This window comes from Talpa europaea, assembly GCF_964194135.1.
Source record: "Talpa europaea genome assembly, chromosome: 8".
NCBI classification, from domain to species: domain Eukaryota; kingdom Metazoa; phylum Chordata; class Mammalia; order Eulipotyphla; family Talpidae; genus Talpa; species Talpa europaea.
This window is the reverse complement of record NC_140075.1, coordinates 44,505,558-44,525,539: the sequence shown is the minus strand read 5'-3', so window position 1 is coordinate 44,525,539 and position 19,982 is coordinate 44,505,558. Positions and strand designations below refer to the sequence as shown.

Genomic DNA, 19,982 nt, shown 5'->3' with positions numbered 1-19,982 from the left:
CAAAGTAGTCAATTCTGTTCTTTTTTGATAGCTTTCATCATTTCAAGTATGTCAATATTATTAAGACTTGCCACTAGATTTCAATTTTCTTCAACTGTGTCTTACAGCATGGGTTTGAACGTCTTCCTTACCATCCTTGACACAGTTGTCTGGATTTATTTTCAGTTTGTCAAAGTCTCTTGCAAAACGGAATGGAAGATTATGCCTCAGATGTGGCCTGATTAGTGTGAAATAGTTTTCAACATTACATTTATTTAACCTATTAGTATTAGCTCATATTGAGAGGTTAACAGTGATCACACCCTATTACTCTTTACTGCCTATGTTGCTATTAAATCATGTGCTTTAGCTGTCCTTGTTCAGTTTTTTTATGTCCCAAGGACATGACTTAACATTTACTTTTAGTCAAATCATCTTGTTGTAGTTAAACCATAATAATCATTTATTCCTTTCATTTTTAGATTCTGTCAACCAATGCAATTACTAGCTATTTTTTAATCTGAACATCAAGTATATGATTTCAAAAAAACCCACAAAATATCATAATGACAATGCTGAAGAGGGAGCTACAATACTATGATGAGACTTTGTCAGGTGCTTCACTGAAATTCAGAGACTCCATGATCCTGTCATACTAACCCAGGAACACTTTTATAAAGCAAATGAGGTTAATTTGGCAGAATCTGACTTTAAGTTTTGTGGTAGTTAAGATGAAGTAGCTCATACAGACTTGAAAGATGAGGGAAAGAGAAGACCTCAAACAAGAAGGGAACTACTTACACATGAGAGGATGAGCTCAATGAACAAAGCTGAATTAACTCTGGGACACTGACTATCCTCTTACCCTGAATTTATAACCCTCTGTGCCACCATCATACTCTTAATAGCTGTCCTTTTAGTCACTAAGTATCATAAAAGTACTGAGAAATAAATCTCTGATACAGTCAGAAAGAGTCTGTAGAACTTTGTAACATAAATCTTATTAGCCCTGCCCTTGCCTTCAATCTAATAGTAAAGGAAAAACTCTGATTTCAGTTTATCACACTGTTCAATGATATAAGTTAATTTCTGCTAGAGGTAGAATTTGCATAAGATAAAAGGAACCCATGTTAAAGTTTCCAGTAACATTTAGTATATTCATAGTGTTATACAACCATCATTATCTAGTTACAGAACATTTTCATCACCCAAAAGGAAACTCCATACACATAAAACAAATACTCCCATCCCTCCTCTCCTCCAGTCCCTGGCAATCACTAATCAATCTCCTTCCGTATTTATGGATTTACCTATTCTGAATATTAAATGTAAATATAATCAAATAATATGTGACCTTCCTACAGCATGTTTTCAGATTGCATCCATGTTGCAGCACGTGTTAGTTCTTCATTCCTTTTCAGGGCTCAAAAATATTCCATTTTGTGAATATACTGCAATTTGTCTTATCAATTTGATAAGACATTCTGGTTGTTTCCAGGTTTGGACTACTGTGAATAGCATTACTATGAACATTAGTGCAGAAGTACTTGAGTATCAGTTTTCAATTCTTTGGGGTAGAATAGATCTGGAGTGGAATTACAGAATTACATGGTAATTTTATATTTAACTTTTGGAGGCACTACCAAAGTGTTTTCCACAGTGGCTGAACCATTTCATATTGCAGCAATATATGAGGGTCATCATTTCTCCACATCTTTGTTAAGACTTGTTAATTTTATTTTTTTGATTATAGCCATCCTCATGAGTAAGAAGAGGTATTTTTAGTGTAGTTTTAATTTGTATTTTCTTAATGGTTAATGATGTTCAGCATCTTTTCATGAACCTGATGGTCCACTGTATATCTTTTTTTTTTTAAATACTGGTTTGTTTGTTTTTTTTAAATACTATTTTTTTTTTCAATACTGTTTTGGCTATTTTGGTTTTCCTTGAAATTCCACAGGGACCACACTAAATCTGTACATTGTGTTGGGGAGTACAGCAGGTTTTTAAATAATGCCACTTTTGCTCAAGGTCATTTTGTTATAAAGCTGATGAGAAAAATATCAATTCTCAATTGGGACCACTGTGTATGGAGTTTACATGTTTTCCCCATGTCAGTGTGGGTTTTCTTTGTGTACTCTGGTTTCTTCAAATATGTGTACATTAGGTTCATTGTCATGTGTCTTGATGGTCCAAGTCTGAGTGAGTATTGATGTGTATTCGAGTGTACCCTACAATGGAAGGACTCTTATTCAGGGTTGGTTCTTGCTTTGAGTCCACTGAACTAAATAGCAGGTTGGAAAATGATGAATAATTACAGATTACTGTTTAAAACTAGAACTGTTACAAGCGTTTATTTAGAAAGTCTGGTTATGTTTTTGTGATTAGAAATGTGGGTCAGAAAGTTGCACTAGTTTATGACAATTAGCCTGTGGTACAATTGATTTCACTGTATGTCATATCACTTAAAGTTGCAGTTTCTTAGAATCTATCAATGACATTAAATGAGGACTTACTACTGTTCTACCTTTTTAACAATATTAAGTCTTTCATTCAGCAAACTTTGAATGTGTTTCCATTTTTTAAGTTTTCTTAATTTTTTTCTCAGTGAAGCTTAGTATTTCTCAGTGTACAAATCTTAAACCTTGTAATTAAATATATTACTATGCATTTTACTCTTTGGGATGCTCTTGTTTTTCTTGTTTTTCCTTTTTTTTTAAAGATTTATATATTTATTTATACAAGCACTGGGTACAGTCAGAAGTGTGGGAGGGTTAAAGAATTCACCAGAGACAGAGCAGGGAACAGAACAGGCAGACTGACGAAATACACTGCTGCGGGGAGCAGTGGGCACAGCAGGAGAGGTCTGTCACGCCATGCGGGACCCTCACCAGCGGCCGGGGATTGAACCAGCGCTGCAGAGGCTGCGGGCAGCTTCGCAGCCCAGTGCTCAACTGCTGCGCCACCAGGGGAGGCTCTTTGGGATGCTCTTGTAACAGCAGTTGTTTTCAAATTTTATTTTTGGCCCTTCATTATTAGTATATAATTAACTGCACTTGATTTTTATAATTAATTGCAATTTTTATGTGTCAACTTTGAATGTTGCAACTCACTAAATTCATTCATTAGCTCTCCTAATTTTATTGTGTATTCCCTATATAAGATACTATCATTTGCAAATAGAGATAGTTTTACTTTCTACTTTATAAATTGGATGCCTCTTATTCCTTTTCTTGACTTACTGCTCTGGTAACAACTTCCAGTAAGATGCTGAATTTAAATGGTATAAGTGGACATCCTTGTTTATTTCTGACTTTGGGGAAAAGGCTTTCATGCTTTAACCATTGAGCATGACCTTCACAATGGGTTTTTCCATAAATGACTATTATCAAGAAGATGAAGATCCAACCTACTCTTTATTTACTAAGCATTTTTATTATGAAAGCATCATTTCTCAGATGCATTTTTTGCATCATTGACATAATCATGTAATTTCCCCCTTTCATAAATTACAACAATTCTTATATAGAGAGCTGAGCTACCCTTGCATACCTGAGATAAAACACATTTTAATATGTTGCTGAATTTACCTTGCTAGTATTTTGTAGAGGATTTTCACACATTAACAGACAAAAAGGATACCGATGTGGTTTCCTTTTTCCTGTGGTATCTCTGTCTTGCTTTGTGTAAGGGTAATACTGGCATCATAAAATGATTTAAGAAATGTTTACAAAGAATCAGTGCTAATGCTCTTTAAATGACTGGTATAATTCAATAGTAAAGCCATTTTGGTCCTGGGCTTTTTATTTTGGTAAGACTTTTAATTACTGATTCAACCTCTTTACTTGTTTTAGCTCTGCCCACATTTTTCTATTTCTTCCTGAACCAATTTTGTTGGTGTGTGTGTGTTTCTAGAAATTTTTCCATTTCATCTAGATTATCTCATTTATTAGCATACAACTATTAATAGCATCCTTTTATAATCCATTTTAATTTTCTAAGGTCAGTAGTAATGCTTCCTATTTTCATTTCTAATTTTAGTAATTAAACTTTTAAAGTTAATCCAGCTACAAGTTTATCAATTTTGATCAGTCCAAAGAAATAACTTTTGCTTTTGTTCATCATATTGTTTTCTAGTCTTTATTTAAAAATTTTTTTCTGGGTCCTCCCTGGTGGCGCAAGGGGTTAAGCACAGCCTCTGCAGCATGAGTTTGATCCCAGCTGGCCAGGGAGCTACCCACATAGCGCAGCAGACCTCTCCTATCTTGCCCCCTGCTCCCCTCAGCAGTGTATTTCAGTCAGTCTAACTGTTCTGCTCCCCCACTGTGTCTCTAGTCAATCCTCTCATCCCCGCCCCCCCACACCTTTGACTTGTACCCCAGTTCTTGTATGCATAAATAAATAATTGTTCAATAATTTTTTCCTGTTCTCTATTTACTTCCTCACTTCATGTGCTTTATGTTTGGTTTGTTCTTTTTCTAGGTTTTTAAGCTGTAAAGTTAGGTTACTGGTGTGAGATCTTCTTTTTAAACACTGGTATTCATAACTATAAATTTCCTTCTGATCACTGCTTTCACTGCATTTCAAATGTTTTGCTATATTGTCTTTTCACTTTCATTGGCTAATTCATTTTTTAAGTCTACTGAACAATGCTGGGACACATATGAAATAATCAATGTACTAATAAACCAGTCAAAGGTTAATGTATCTTTCAGAAATGCTTATAATTAAATTAATTTTCTTCCAGACTTCTCAAAAGTTAAATTCTTTGAGCAGAGATAATGTATTTCCTTTATAAATAAGAACAGAATGAGTCACCACTGTGATGTGTACATGAAAAGACTCTAATTCCAATGTAATTATTCAGCATTAATTGCACAAATTGTAATAAGTATAGGGTTCAACAGGTTGGGAAAGATACATGGGGGAAAGGTGTGATAATCAGACATAAAAGGAGAAATATTTTCCCTTAAGTAACTAATTTCTGGAGAAATGACAAAATTGAGGAAACAATCACACCACACATAGTGTATTACACCATTAGCAATAGATCTCCTGAGTATATTTGTAAGAGTAGTGTGACCAAGGAATTATCAAGTCTCACAATGATATTATAGTGAAATTTCCATGGTAACAACTGCTTTGTGTTTCTCTCTTTCTCTCCTTCCTTCCTTATTCTGGGCACATTCAACATTCCTCAAATATGGCTTATAAAATGCTAGATGGAGCATATTATTACCACATGTTTTTGGACAGGGCATATGCAACCCAAAAAATTTCCTTTAAATATTACTAGAGTTTTAATAGGCTATTCCCTGCTCATTTCAAAACTGGTGTTTCATGATAATGTGTAATAAGATACCTGCTGCATTTATTATTTCATGTTTTCTCTCATGTAGAAGGTACATATGAAACTGCTTATTGTATACACATAAACACACGAGAGGAGATGGGCATTCATGTCTTTTAATAGTGCTCCTTACACCAATTTCCTGGCATCTGAACTTTAACTCTCATATAAGATGATGATTTGCATTAGGGAGTCAACAAACCAAGGTCTGCTGATCAAATTGGGTCTGTTTTTAAAAACACTTTTATTGGAACAGAGTCTCACTTACTCATTTATGCACTGGCTAAAACTGTTTTCATACTACAATGGAAAAGATGAATAACTGCAACTGAGGATGTATGGTCTTCAATGCCTAAAATATATACCACATGACTCTTCAGAAAAAGTTTATTGACTCTACATGCAATATTTTGTTGGAGGGACAAAAAACTGAGTTTGGAGGATCATGAAATCTCTCTGCTTCAGTTATAAGATACAGGAAAAAGTTCAGTTGAGTAAAATATAGCAAATGAGTTATTTTTTTTCAAACAAGCCAAATAATAGTCATAATAGGGCCTCCCTGGTAGCGATGTGACCACCACTGTGACCTGAGTTCAATCACGGCCTGGGAGCTAACCCACATATGGCACAGCAGATCTCCCCTGTCTCGGCTGCTGTCCCCCTCAGCAGTGTGTTTCTGTTTTCCTTTTTTCTTTTTTAAAAATACAAGAAATGGGGTACAGGACAGAGATGTCAGGGGAGGGCGAGAAGATTCACCAGACACAGAGTGGGAAGCAGAACAGGCCAACTAACTGAAATACACTGCTGAGGGGAGCAGCTGGCGAGTCAGGAGAGGTCTGTTGTGCCATGTGGGTTACCTTTCTGGACTGGGATCGAACTCATGCTGCAGTGGCTGTGGACTGCTTCATAGTGCTGTGTCTTAACCACTTGTGCCACCATGGAGGCGCCCTCAGCAGTGTATTTCAGTAGAGCCACCTGTTCTGCTCCCCACTCTATATCTGATGAATCCTCTCACTCCCCGCACCTCTGGCCTACACCCCATTTCTTCCATGCATAAATAAATAAATCTTTTTTAAAGTCTAACAAAGGTATAAAATAATCTAAGTGTGAATAGAAAAGTACATTTTTTTTTTTACATTCCTAAAAGTAGATGAAAACTTTGATATCCTGAAAACAAAACAGGTTTTGGAATTAGGTACCTTAAGTTCAAATTCTGACTGTATGAGGGCAGATTATTTAATATTAATGAATGTTTCTTTTTCTAAAAAAGGGTATAGGACTAAAAGCTCATATGGTTGCTGAGAGAAGTCAAAAGGCTTCAGTACAAGTGAGTAGAATAATTATAGGCCTTAGTGAAAACAAAAAATTGAATCTTATTTTTTTCCCTTGTTTATTATCACACTCCAAATATCATCAAAGAATGAAGACTTTCTTCATGTCAAAGACGAATGACATGTTTTATTCTGCTCCTTCTCTGTCTTAAATAAAGAGACCTTGTCTTCCCTGAATCCAAGCTGGTTGAGTTACAACTCCCAATGGTTATGGTAAGATAGACTATTGGAAATAGGAAAGAGAATAGACAGGTCCCTAGAGAGAGAATTCACAATTAGAGGGCAAATCTAAAGAGTAGAATGTGACAGATTCAAGCTGTATCAATCTAAATCATGAATAAAAATATAGCAACTTACTCTCAGATGATTCAGCAGAATTGTATGTATCTGTGTGTATAACTATCCAGTACACACATACATACAAACACTGAATGAAAGAAAAGGAATGGATGCACAAATGTGAAATGTTAATTGATGAAACTTAAGAGCATATGGATGCTAATTATAAGTTTTCTATATGTGTGAATTTTTCAAAATAAAAAGTTAAAGAAGATCAGAATAAATATCATGGGTATACTAGCACTCTTTCAGATGTACCATTTCAGTTAATACTACTGCAATCTTATTAAGTATTATATAGATTTTTATATGTTATAGTAAGTAGAAAAACACCAATTTTCATCTAGGTCTAAGAGGCTCTTTCCTCCATACAAGAAAACTTCCTGGAATCTACCATGTATAAGATTGTTAACTTGAAAAAACATAAGTAACCTCTAAATGAATTTGTGGGTTACAGTACTTACGCTGAGTTACCCTCTAAAGCACATACAGGTAGATTTTGTATATATGCATGGAATAAAGGAAGAAAAAGTTTTTGTTTTTGAAGAAAAAGTTACCTATTTAGTGTTGATAAATTATTCTCTTCATTGTACACAAATGTAGAGACGTGACCAGGGATTTATAGTCTTCATGTTCTACATGGAGTACTAGAGCCAAAAAAGCTTTCTTCATTCAGTGATCCTAATCACAGCAATAATCATTTTCCCACAAGAACACATTTTATCATGTCAACCAAAATGAATTGTTCAGTACTATTATACAAAATAAGTTTAAGACAGGGTTTCTTTCCATAAGAACTTGATAATTTAGATAATAACTGCCATGAAATTAATGGAAATTATGATTAAAAATATCAAGGACTAAACTGTATAGACCTAACATTTTGATATTTTACTACTACAAAATAGTGTTTTTTCCTTTACATGATTTTTCAAACATCTTGGTAACACAAAACATACCTAATAAACTGTTTATTCTTTTCTTAAAATAAAGTTACATATCAGTTCACATTATTGATTTTCCTGTCTGCCTAAAACAAATGAGAAGCACTATTGATTGCCACTGATCTTGTCCTGGAGGTACCTCAGGCAAAAAGAATACACAAGTATCCCAAAGGATATGGAGCTAGCAGTGCAGTTTTATTCTGCCAAATTGTCTTATTTAAAGAAGAATTAGTATTCTGAAGTGACAATGCATAAAGTTTCTTAAGACATGCTTTAAAAAGCATCTTTTTAAAAAGTGATATAGACCCTCATCTGTGAAAGACGCATCTAATCACGAATACTCAATAAAGGGTAATCCCTGAAATGCTAATATAGGCTAGCATATTATAATAATATCTACAGTAAGTTTCATTTTGAATTGTGTATGACAAACATCTACTATAAATAAAAATATTTATTTCCTTACATGATACTTTAGTGTAAGTATGGTAATTTTTGTAAAAGTTCTCTCTCCCTCTTCAGGTACCCAAGAAATCAGATATAAATGTGAACTTGAAAAGGCTGTTCAGTGTAAGCCTTTGTGATGATACTGACTAAAAAGTAAAGAAGAGGAATAAAGCAACAGTCTTGGCCAACATCATTTATTAATGCTCCTCTTCTTGATTATATTGAAAGGTACTAAATGTGATTTAATAAGAAGGCAGAAAAACATCTTTGTAAATGAAAACGGTGCTACTCAATAGCCAGAAGGATTCAGAATCACACAATAATTTAGATATTCTTTACCCTTAAAAGAGAGTGTTTGAAATCTTGATAAACATAACTTGCTTCCTCAGAAATGCTTTTTTTACCATTAAATGGCTTGGCCCAATACTGTACTAAGTATGCTTTGATATTCATTCATAACTTCAGATTAAATAAGGAACTAGTGGACTGTATGTCAAAAATAATTAGTCTCATTATGATTAACATTTTGAACCACTGACATCACTAATTTTTTTCCTTGAAAAATAAGATGGAGAGTTCATTATGTTATCACATATTTCAAAAAATTTAAAATATTTAACATGGACTCATGAAACCCTGCTCTGTGCACATTCTATAGAATTCCTTAATTTCATGCCTATCTTATATTCCTGAAATGTTATGCAGTTTGAATACATAAAGGCAGGCAGCTGTTTCTAGATTTGTATTTTTGAGGAGGGAGTATGATAATCAAAGGGTTAGAAAGGTATAAATCATGATAAAATACACAAACTGTTAAGATTTCTCAGCTGAATTTTTTCTACTATATATCATATATTTCTTTTGTCACTGAGGGACGAAGAAACAAAATGATCCTAAGAGCAAAATTAGTATAGTATATTTATATTTGCAACTGTTCTTTTAAATTAGAAATATCACAATTTAGTTTAGCTGTAAATCTACTTGAAGTGTCAGAGATTATGAGAAGGGAACTGAAAAGTGACAAAGAAGCCTTTCAGTTACAAATCAAAATCTCAGAGGGTGAGGGGAACTCAGAACAAAATATAAATGTTGGACTTTGGGCTTCAATAATATATCAGTCTTCTGTTAATTTTCCCCAAATGATTAAAAACAGATTGTAATAAATTTCAAATTTGGAAAGCACTGGCATTTGTGAAATAATTGTATTATGATGCAAATTAATTTACATTGAAATTCCAGGGATATGTTAGCAATTATCAGCATGTTGTTAAAGAATTCTATCCTGAGAATCTCATTAGATAGTGATGCAAACTATAGTTGTTATCATTCTGAGAACAAAGGGATCTTGAATGAGTAATCAATAGCAACTGGCAGAAAATGAGACATTAATTATGATCCTCTCTAGTGTTTTGTCTAAGACAAGATTTCATTAAATGCTTTGTGCAACCTGAATAGTTCCAAGTCATTACCAACAGTTTGGACAATATATTAATTGGGGTGGGGGGTTGGGGGGCTGTACAAAGAAACAAAGTAAAAGAAAACCTGAAACACTTCTATTCCTTCCCTGGGTCAATAAAAAACACCAGTCACTACTAGCCAACTGCTGTTTGTTCTTTTACAAGTCCCAAATCTTATAATCTCAACATGTTCTCTTGAAAATTTAATTATCATTTTCTATACTTAAGAGTGTCATGCAGGTTTGAGAAGATAATGACAGTCATCTATCAAATGTATCCTGGCAACAAAATCAGATCAATCTCTCTGACATGAAAAAGAAAAGGAACAGAACTACTTAGGTACTATTAAATTACTAAAACATAGTTATCTTAGCAGGTTAAGTTTCCCAAATTTTTAACATTACCAGTTACAGAGGGAAATTTTACCATCTTAATATTTTATTTTCAATATTTATTTTTATTGTTATTTTTTTATTTTTAAGATTTTATTTTATTTTTTATTTATTTATACCAGCACTGGGTATAGTCAGAAGAGCGGCAGGGTGAGAGAACTCACTAGAGCCAGAGCAGGGAGCAGAGCAGGCAGAAGGACCGAAGTACACTGCTGAGGGGAGCAGCGGGCATCAGGAAAGGTCTGCCCGCCATATGGGACCCTCCTCCTGTGGCCAGGGAGCAGCCGGGGATCAAACCGGCGCTGCAGAGGCTGCAGCCAGCTTCACAACCCAGCACTCAACCTCTACGCCACCGGGGAGGCCCTATTTTCAATATTTTTTTCTTGGAACTTTTCTCCAAATCCTGTTATTAGCCAATGAAAAGATACAAAGACAGGAGATGTGCATTGTAAATAAATATTCTAAAAAATAAAAAGAACTATGAAGAGAATCCCTTAAAAGCCATTTTAGTACAACCAGTATTTAAGTAACTACAAATATTCAATAAGAATTAATTTCTTTTAGAATGTTATAGGGTTCCAAAAGAGTGTCCACTTCCAAAAATGCTTTAAGGGATTTCTTGAAGACAGACTTTCATGAGGTCAGTATTGAGCATACTCGAAGCACATCTCCTACATGAACATTTTTTCTGAATGTCTGAAATTAGAAACTTCCTTGTAAAAAGGCCTTCTAAAAGTCTTCCTGCAAAACTACCAGTATATGCTTTTGAGCCTTTTCTTCTGTGACTACAAAGGAGTCAGTTATAGGAAGCACAAACAAATGTTAGAAGAATAGGAGATAAAGAAAAGCCATTTTTCTTTTACTTTCCTGGAAATTGTGTTATGTAGTCCTAAAATTTTCAGTAGAGTTCTAATATTTTGAAGTCACTCCCTTTCCCTTCAATGCTAGCTTTCACCTCCAGTAAAAAGGAACCCCTTTTCCCAATCCCTTGCATTTTCATGAGTACAATTAAGAGTAAAACAAAATTCAACATAGCACTAGGTATATAGTTATGTGTGCTTTACTTCTGAACTTAAACACTCAATACTAGACATCTGAAATTTTCAAATATAAACAAAAGCAGAAGACAAAAGTATAATGAACCTTCATGTACCTTTCTTAAAACTTTAACAACTGTCAGCATTCTGTTGCTCCTACTTTAATTCTTCCATCTCTCAGCTCTTCTTTTTTTTTTAAAAGATTTATTTATTTATACAAGCACTGGGTATAGTCAGAAGCGCGGGAGGGTGAGAGAATTCACCAGAGCCAGAGTGGGGAGCAGAGCAGGCAGACTGACAAAGCACACTGCTGAGGGGAGCAGCAGGCACGGCAGGAGAGGTCTGCACACCATGTGGGACCCTCTCCAGTGGCCAGGAATCAAACCAGCACTGCAGAGGCTGCCAGCCGCTTTGCAGCCCAAGCTCAACCACTGTGCCACCGGGAGGCCCTTTTAAAAAAAAAAAAAAAAAAAAAAAAAAAGATTTATTTCTCAGCTCTTCTTACACCTCCAAAATGTGACAGCAATCCCTTATTATTAAGTAATACCCAGTCTGTGGTCACCCCCTTTTTCATTTTTTTAAAGATGGCATCTAATCTCCAGTCATTATTTAATAATTATTTCCCTCCTCAAATAAGTTTGCAAAAGAATAATTTTGGAAACAGTGTTCCCAAATAGCAATACGTGCCACCAAAAGTAAAATTAGAAAGTTTTATGGAGCACTTTGCATCCAATAAAGCTAGATGGGCCACCAGCAGCTCCACCGGAGCTAATCTGGTCAAGGTTCTGCGCTGTTGCCAAATCTGCTCAAACTTATATATATATATATTTTTTTTTAAAGATTTATTTATTTATACAAGCACTGGATACAGCCAGAAGAGCAAGAAGGTGAGAGAATTCACTAGAGCCAGAGTGGGGAGCAGAATGGCCAGAAGGACCAAAGTACACCTCTGAGGGGAGCAGCGGATGCAGCAGCGGATGCAGCCTGCGCACCATGTGGGACCTCTCCAGCAGCCGGGGATCAAACCGGAGCTGGAGAGGCTGTTGGCAGCTTCGCAGCCCAGTGCTCAACCGCTGCGCCACCAGGGGAGGCCCTCAAACTTACATATTTTTGATGTGGAAATATGGCCTCAGTATTTGCTACCAATGGTTCTGTCAGTTTGCAGAACTGTCCTAAGTTGGACAACTAAGTAAATTACCTTGAATTGGTCATTTAAGACACCTACCTTATAGCTCTTTGAACATAAAATTTAAAAAACAAATACTTCAAAAAGGTTTATAGGGAAAACAGGAAAAAAAGTTTTCTTCCCTGCCAAATAACCCTTGCATAATATTACTCTTTGGCCTTATAACTCAAATAGAAAATTGTCTACTGATTTTAAGATGAAACTTTCCTTTCACAAAAGAATCTAGTTTACTTACATTTCAAATAAGTCACAAAGTGCAGAAGATCACTCTGCAGGAAGCTGACTGCTTATTACCCATGTTAATGTGCTCTTTCCCAAACCACAGTATTCATATTCAAACATTTTCTGAATGCCTACTAAGTGCCAGTTATTGTGCATGGCCTTTTCACATGCTACCTCGTGAATGAATCATCTCTTGGATAGCTTCACCAATGACCCAACAGCCTATATTAAGTCTTCTTAACTTTTGCCACCTCAAAAATCCACCAATCACCACTGAATAATTTTCTCCCAAAAAGAGTTGTTAGTACCGGGAACCACTTAATGTCAGAAATCTTCACATCAATAGTCAACTTTGACATACCTATTCTTACAAAACCATCAATTCCTTATTACTTCGTGCACTTGTTCTTTCCCTTCAAGACACCTAATATCTTGACACTATTTCCTAGTTCTAAAATAATCATGGCTTCCTTTGGAAAACAGTCCACATAAGTTTATTACTTTGAACATTAGTGCCATTACTACCTTAATTATCTATTCTTTCTGCCATGCGTCAGCTATGAAACTTTGTGATATATTATTTCCTGAGGCTTTAGGCTTCTCAGTTTCAAATAGGAGGAATAACAATAGCAAAAGCAGCAAGAACACTTTTTTCACTAAGTAGGACCAAATGAAGTGTTTGTAAGTTGTTTCGTATAATGCTTTGTATTGTTATATACTAGCCATTATCATCATTACCATTAATCTATCCAAATGCCTTGCATACCAGATCACTGTATCAATTCAAATATTTGCTGTCTATACTTTCAATATTTAGTCTAAGTACCATTGCAATAAAATGTTAAACCATATAGCAATATCAATAGTAAGTTCTGACTTCCAATGTTAGACGGATTATCAGTGTCACTTGCAAAGTTTTTTATTCACTAGAGTGCTCACAAAATTGAAAGGACATTTTAAAGTCTTTTTTTCCCAAACAACAGATGCTGTATCCTCCATTTAAAAAATCCCTTGAAAATTTTCAAGCCTTTCCTTGAATACATCCAGTGAGAAAGAACTCATTCTCTATCAACTCATTCTCTATACTATGAGAACTCATAGTATAGAGGAACTCATTCTCTATACTATGAGAATATTCCATTTTAAGTTAAAAAAATCAAGATTGGTTAACTTTTGCTTACTGTTCAAAGTTTGAACCTTAAAAGTTATAGAACATCACACTGATTACTTTTCCACAATTTAAAAATAATCATCTGGGAGTAAAAAGGACAAATAAGAAACCAAATTATAGTTCAAATATGTGAATGTACTTCTCATGTTACTGTAGTTCTCTTTTTTAAAACAAAGTAATTGTAGGTCCTTTGGCCATTCTCCACATTGCAAGTTACTTTACTATTTACAATTTCTTCTTTGAATGAGTTTTAATTTACTTATGACTGTTCTGAAATGCATTTGCTCAGAATGGTATACAATATGAACTTCCTTGTTTTAAATTTTATGTCTTTAATAATCAGCCTAAAAGTCCCTATTAGGTTTGCTGTTATCTAAAGAAATATTTAAACTTCTCTTTAAAAACTAGCTTTGTAGGGCCTCCCTGGTGGCGCAAGGGGTTAAGCACCACACTATGAAGCAATCTGCAGTCTCTGTAGCAGGAGTTTGATCCCCGGCCAGCCAGGGAGCAACCCACATGGCACAGCAGACCTCTCCTGCTGCTCCCCTCAGCAATGTAGTTCAGTCAGTCTGCCTGTTCTGTTCCCTACTCTGTCTCTGGTGAATCCTCTCACCCCCTGCACCTCTGGCCTGTACCCAAGCTCTTGTATGCAGAACACAAATAAATCTTAAAAAAAAAACAAAAACCCTAGCTTTGTAGGATTGACCAGATATAGATATGATATGAAAGCTATGTAATCCATTTAGAATGTAAACTTCTTGAGGATATTAATTCTTTTATTCTGATCTCTGACCAATTTTCTTCTACATGGTAAAATAAGCAAATACTTGATTAAATTATTATCTTTTAAACATGGCCTATGATGTGTGAAGTTAACAAGGGCTCAGTAAGTGGTGGTCATGTTGTTATTATTACCATTGAATTCCTTTCTGAAATATGCTGATAACATGCAGTTATCTAAGCTGTGGAGAACAAAGATTGGGATTTCACATAAATGGTGAAATTTCTAATCTTCTTTTGCAATCTGATTCCCTTCCCCCAATTTTTAATGGCATAAACTTTGTGTACAATAAAATTTACACATTAAAAAACTCTAATCAAAAATGTTTGCGTGGCTTTATTCATTAAAAAGTCTGAAGTGGAAAACAACCCGGGTGTTCATCAACAGGAAAATGGAAATGACCTCTGGTATGTTCATACCAAAGAGCATAGATTGAATGCTATTCATCAATAAAAATTAAGATCTAATGATCTCAATAGTGTCACACTAGGGCCTCCCTGGTGGCACAGGCAGTTGAGCGCCACACTGAGAAGCTGTCCGCAACCTCTGCAGGGTGGGTTTGATCCCGGCCGGCTGGCAAGAATCCCACGTGGTGAAGCAGACCTCTCCTGTCTCGCCCGCTGCTCCCCTCAGTGGTGTATTTCATCAGTCTGCCTGTTCTGTTCCCCACTCTGTCTCTGGTGAATCCTCTCACCCTCCCGCACATCTGGCCTGTACCCCGTTCTTGTATAAATAAATAAATCTTAAAAAAAAAAGTGTCACACTAAGTGAAAGAAGTTAAATTTCAAATGTAAATGCTGTATGACTCCATTTATATGAATGTTTCCAACAGACAAAATTATTTTTTGTTGATAAAAATCATACCAATTTCCTTTGGGAGTAGGGCTGTACTCTGAAGGAACACAATTTCTAGGGTGACATAATGTCTCGTATCTTAATATGCACTCATTAGAATTGATTAATACACTTAAGAGCTGAACAATACATATATATTACATGCAAAAAATTGCTTTGTTTTTAAAAAATGGAAATGAAAAGAAATGCTATTTACTCAAGCATGTAAAAACCTTAAAATACCTAGGAATACATTTTAACAAAAGATATGAAATGCCTCAGCACTAAAAACTACTATATTACTAAACAATGACTCAGAGAAGTTTAAAAAGATCTCAGCAAATTAAAAGACATACCATGTTCATGAATGGTAAGACAATATTAAATCAGTTTTTTCCAAATTGATCTGTAAATTACATATAATCACAATTATAGCAACATCAAGATTTATGTGCATAGGAATTAAACTGATTTTAATAATTTAACAATTGCTTTGGAATACAAAAGACCTAGTGTCCAAAGAAGCCTGAAATGTGAAGAGCGAAGTTGGAGAATTTATGTTACTTGACTATAAGACTAGTAATTAAGCAGCAGTACTGGCATAACTAAAATATTAGAAAAAACAGAGCCCAGAAGAACACCCACAATTATGTACTTCATTTGATTTCCAACAATATTTGTCATCATAGTCCAAAAATGAAAGAAAAAAAATTAGAACAAAAGATTCAGTAACAAATGGATAGTCATATAAACGGAAATGAATAGCAATCCTTTAATCACACTACAAACAAAAATTATTCAAAACGGACCCTAGATCTAAATATAAAAGTTGAAATAACAAAATTTTGAGAAGAAAACACAGGAGACTATCTGTCAATTTGAAACAAAGTTGTTTTTTTTTTTACACAGAATATAGAAAAAATTACATACAAAATATAACCGAAAAAAGTGGTAACTTTTCATCTAAAGACTTCAGTTCACCAAAAGACATAGTGTTTTTTTTTTTTTTAAAGATTTATTTATTTATACACGAGCTGGGGTACAGACCAGAGGAGCTAGAGGGTGAGAGAGTTCACCAGAGTCAGAGCAGGGAGCAGAACAGGCAGATGGAGCAGCGGGCGCAACAGGAGAGGTCTTCCATGCCATATGGGACTTTCCCTGGCTGGCCGGGAATCGAACCTGTGCTGCAGAGGCTGCAGACAGCTTCACAGCGCTGCGCTCAACCCGCTGCACCCCCGGGGAGGCCCAAAAGGCATAGATTTTTTTAAAAAAAATGAATAGACAAGTCATTGTCTAGGAATCAATATTTGCAAAACACAAATCTGACAAAGGACTGATAGCCAGGATATAAAAAGATGTTACTACTGAACCCAGTATTTCTATGATTTTTCTCTTCCTGACAGAAGATTTAATTGCAGTGAATGAACCAATTTCCTGACCCTTTTAGGCTTCCAATGCTCAGTAATTTCAGGAATAGTATCATTTTCAGTTGGTAATATGACTGCAAGCTGCTGCATAAAATACCTGTGGTATAGTTATCATTCCTTTCTCTTTCTCCCTCTCACTCTTCCCCCTAATAAGACTTCGTTTCTGAAAAGGGTTATTTTCTTTAGCCAGTGAGAACTGACAATTTTCAAGTTTGAACTGTGTTACTTGATGGGATAATTTCTGACAATATATTTAGAGAAAACCCTAAGGGATAAGGTCAATGTAATAATTATTTAGCCTAAGGTACCCATATAAGAAAAATCCTACTTCTGTAGAGGATGAGTTTTCTTAGACTCTTAGGAGCCTTTACAAGGAAATGAAGACTCAAACAGACTTATGCACTTTTATGCTACTAGATCTGATGACAAGTGATACTCATGTAAGAACGTGATAATTTAAGGAGTATAAAGGAATTATAGTAAATCGAGGTAAAACTAGCAAGGCCCATTTGTTAGAATTCTTCTGGGAATCACCTTGTCTTTATAGATGATGCTTTTTTCCTCTGAGAATGGGGAGGGTACCTCTTCACCAGAGGGTGCCATGGCCTATCTCAAGGCCATAACACTAGCAATGCATGACTGTTCAGGTTGTTTCACATCTTTGCCAAGATTTAATGTTCTCAGTTTTTTAAATTTTAGCTATTCTGGTAGGTGTGTATCACTGCAAATTTTCATGTGCCCAATAGCTAATAAAATGGAGCATTTTTTAAAGTACTGATTGCCCAATTTTATGTATTCCTTCTGTTAAGTGCTCAAGCATTTTTTCCATTAAAAAAAAGGGTTACTTTTTTTTTTTAAACTATTATCAGAGATTGTATGTCCTATATGCAAGTTTTCTATTAGATAATGTACTGTAAAAACTTTTTCCTGGTCTGTGACTTTTCTTACTTTTCTTTTTTTAAAAGTCACTTTCTGAGGTTCATTTCTTTTTCTTTTTCTTTTTTTTTGAGATTTATTTATTTATACAAGAACAGGGGTACAGGCCAGATGCACAGGAGGGTGAGAGGATTCACCAAAGACAGACTGGGGAACAGAACAGGCAGATTGATGGAAATACACTGCTGAGGGGAGCAGTGGGCGAGTCAGGAGAGGTCTGCTGCGTCATGTGGGATTCTCGCTGGCTGGCCGGGATCGAACCCGCCTTGCAGAGGCTGCGGACAGCTTCACAGTGTGGTGCTCAACTGCCTGTGCCACCAGGGAGGCCCTTCTCTTACTTTTCTTAATGATTTTTTTAAAATGAAAATGTATTTTAATTTTGCTTAAGTTCAGTTCATCAATTTTATTTCATTTTTATGTTCCATTTCTTTCCTAAGGAACATCTGTTTACTCCGAAATGGCAAAGATATTAATCAACTTGTTTTTCCTAATAGCTTTATTATTTTAGTTTTCATATTTAAGTGTATGACCTATCTCAAATTTTTGTTTGTGTATGCTGTAAGGACCTTAAGGGTTAAAGTGCAATTTTTTCTTTTATACTGATATCCAGCAGTTCCAGCACCATATGAATAGCTGTGGTACTCTTATTACTTGCCCTATCGTGTGGGTTCCTTTCTGGGAATGCTATTCAACTCATAAAATGTGTTACAAAGTATTCCCTTCTCCCTTATTTTTGAAAATACTCTGTATAAGATTTGTACTTTTTTTCCCTTAAGCTTTTGAAGAATTCACCAATGAAACCATATTACTTAAGTTTTCTTTGTGGGAAAGATTTTTATATGAATTTACTTTCACTAATAGATATAAAGCTATTCACACTTTGTTTCATTTTATCCCCATTTTAGTATCTTTCAAAAAATTAATTTCACCAAAGACGTCAAATTTACTGAATTAAGTTATTCACAAAATTTCTTCATTATTTGCTTTACAAACACAAAAAAAAAACCACATGTACACACAATGATATACGTAGGAGTTATTAATTTTTGGGGTCTTTTCAAAACGCAAAATTTTGGCTTTGTTAATTTTCTTATTTGTGTAAAATTACATTGATTTCTGCTCTTGTTTGCATTTCAACTACTACTACTGTGCTTCTTTTCTAGCTTCTTAGGGTAGAAACTAGGTCATTCACTGTAGATGTTATTTTTATTTTAATTTGTTTTGTTAAAGATTTATTTATTTATGCATACAAGAGCTGGGGTATAGGCCAGAGGTGCTAGAGGGTGAGAGGATTCGCACAGAGTGGGGAACAGAACAGGTAGACTGACTGAAATACACTGCTAAGGGGAGCAGCGGGTGAGTCAGGAGAGGTCTGCTGCGCCATGTGGGTCAGCTCCCTGGCCAAGGACAGAATTCATGCTGCAGTAGCTGCAGATGGCAACACAGTGCTGATGCTTAACTCCTTGCACCACCAGGGAGGCCCTTCAGATGTTATTTTTAAATATAAGCATTTAAAGCTACACATTTACTTCTAGGCATTGCTTTAGCTGCACCAACAAATTGTGATATTTCATTAAAATTCAATTAGAAATACTTTCTAAATCCCCTTCTGATTTCTTTTTAAAATCACAGATTAGATACCACTTTAATTGCAAACATTTGGTATTTTTCTAGATATTTTACTAATTTCTAATTTAATTCTTCTGTGGTCAGAGAATATCTCTGATTTCAAACATTTTCAATTTACTGACACTAATTTAAGGGATCAGCATATGGTTTAGTACTGAATATAACATGTGCTCTTGAAAGGAATTTATATTCTTTAGTTGTTGGGAATAGAGTTGTAAGCAAATTCATTAGGTGAAGGCAATTGGTAGTTTATTCAGTTCTGTATTAATTTTGTCTAGTTATTCTGTCAACTGCTGAGAGTGGTATTAAAATTTTCAACTATGATTGTGAATTTGCCTATTTTTCTCTAATTGTATCAAGTTTTGCTTTATTTACTTTGAAGCTCTGTTATTAGGTATGCACACATTTTTCTTTGTTGTATCTTCCTGATGTATTCACTCTTTTATCAATCATTATCAAATGTCTATATATAATGAGAGTGGTTATAATGGAAAGAGTATGCTAAAGAAAAAATGGTATG

The 19,982-nt window shown here is 35.0% G+C and overlaps 1 protein-coding gene across 7 annotated transcripts in view; it reads right to left on the bottom strand.

Annotated features, from left to right (window-relative positions):
* TCF12 (transcription factor 12) overlaps window positions 1-19,982 on the bottom strand; it is a gene marked incomplete at both ends in the record, with an annotated part of 325,036 nt that overhangs the window by 96,322 nt on the left and 208,732 nt on the right. The gene's annotated exons all lie outside the window — the stretch shown is intronic.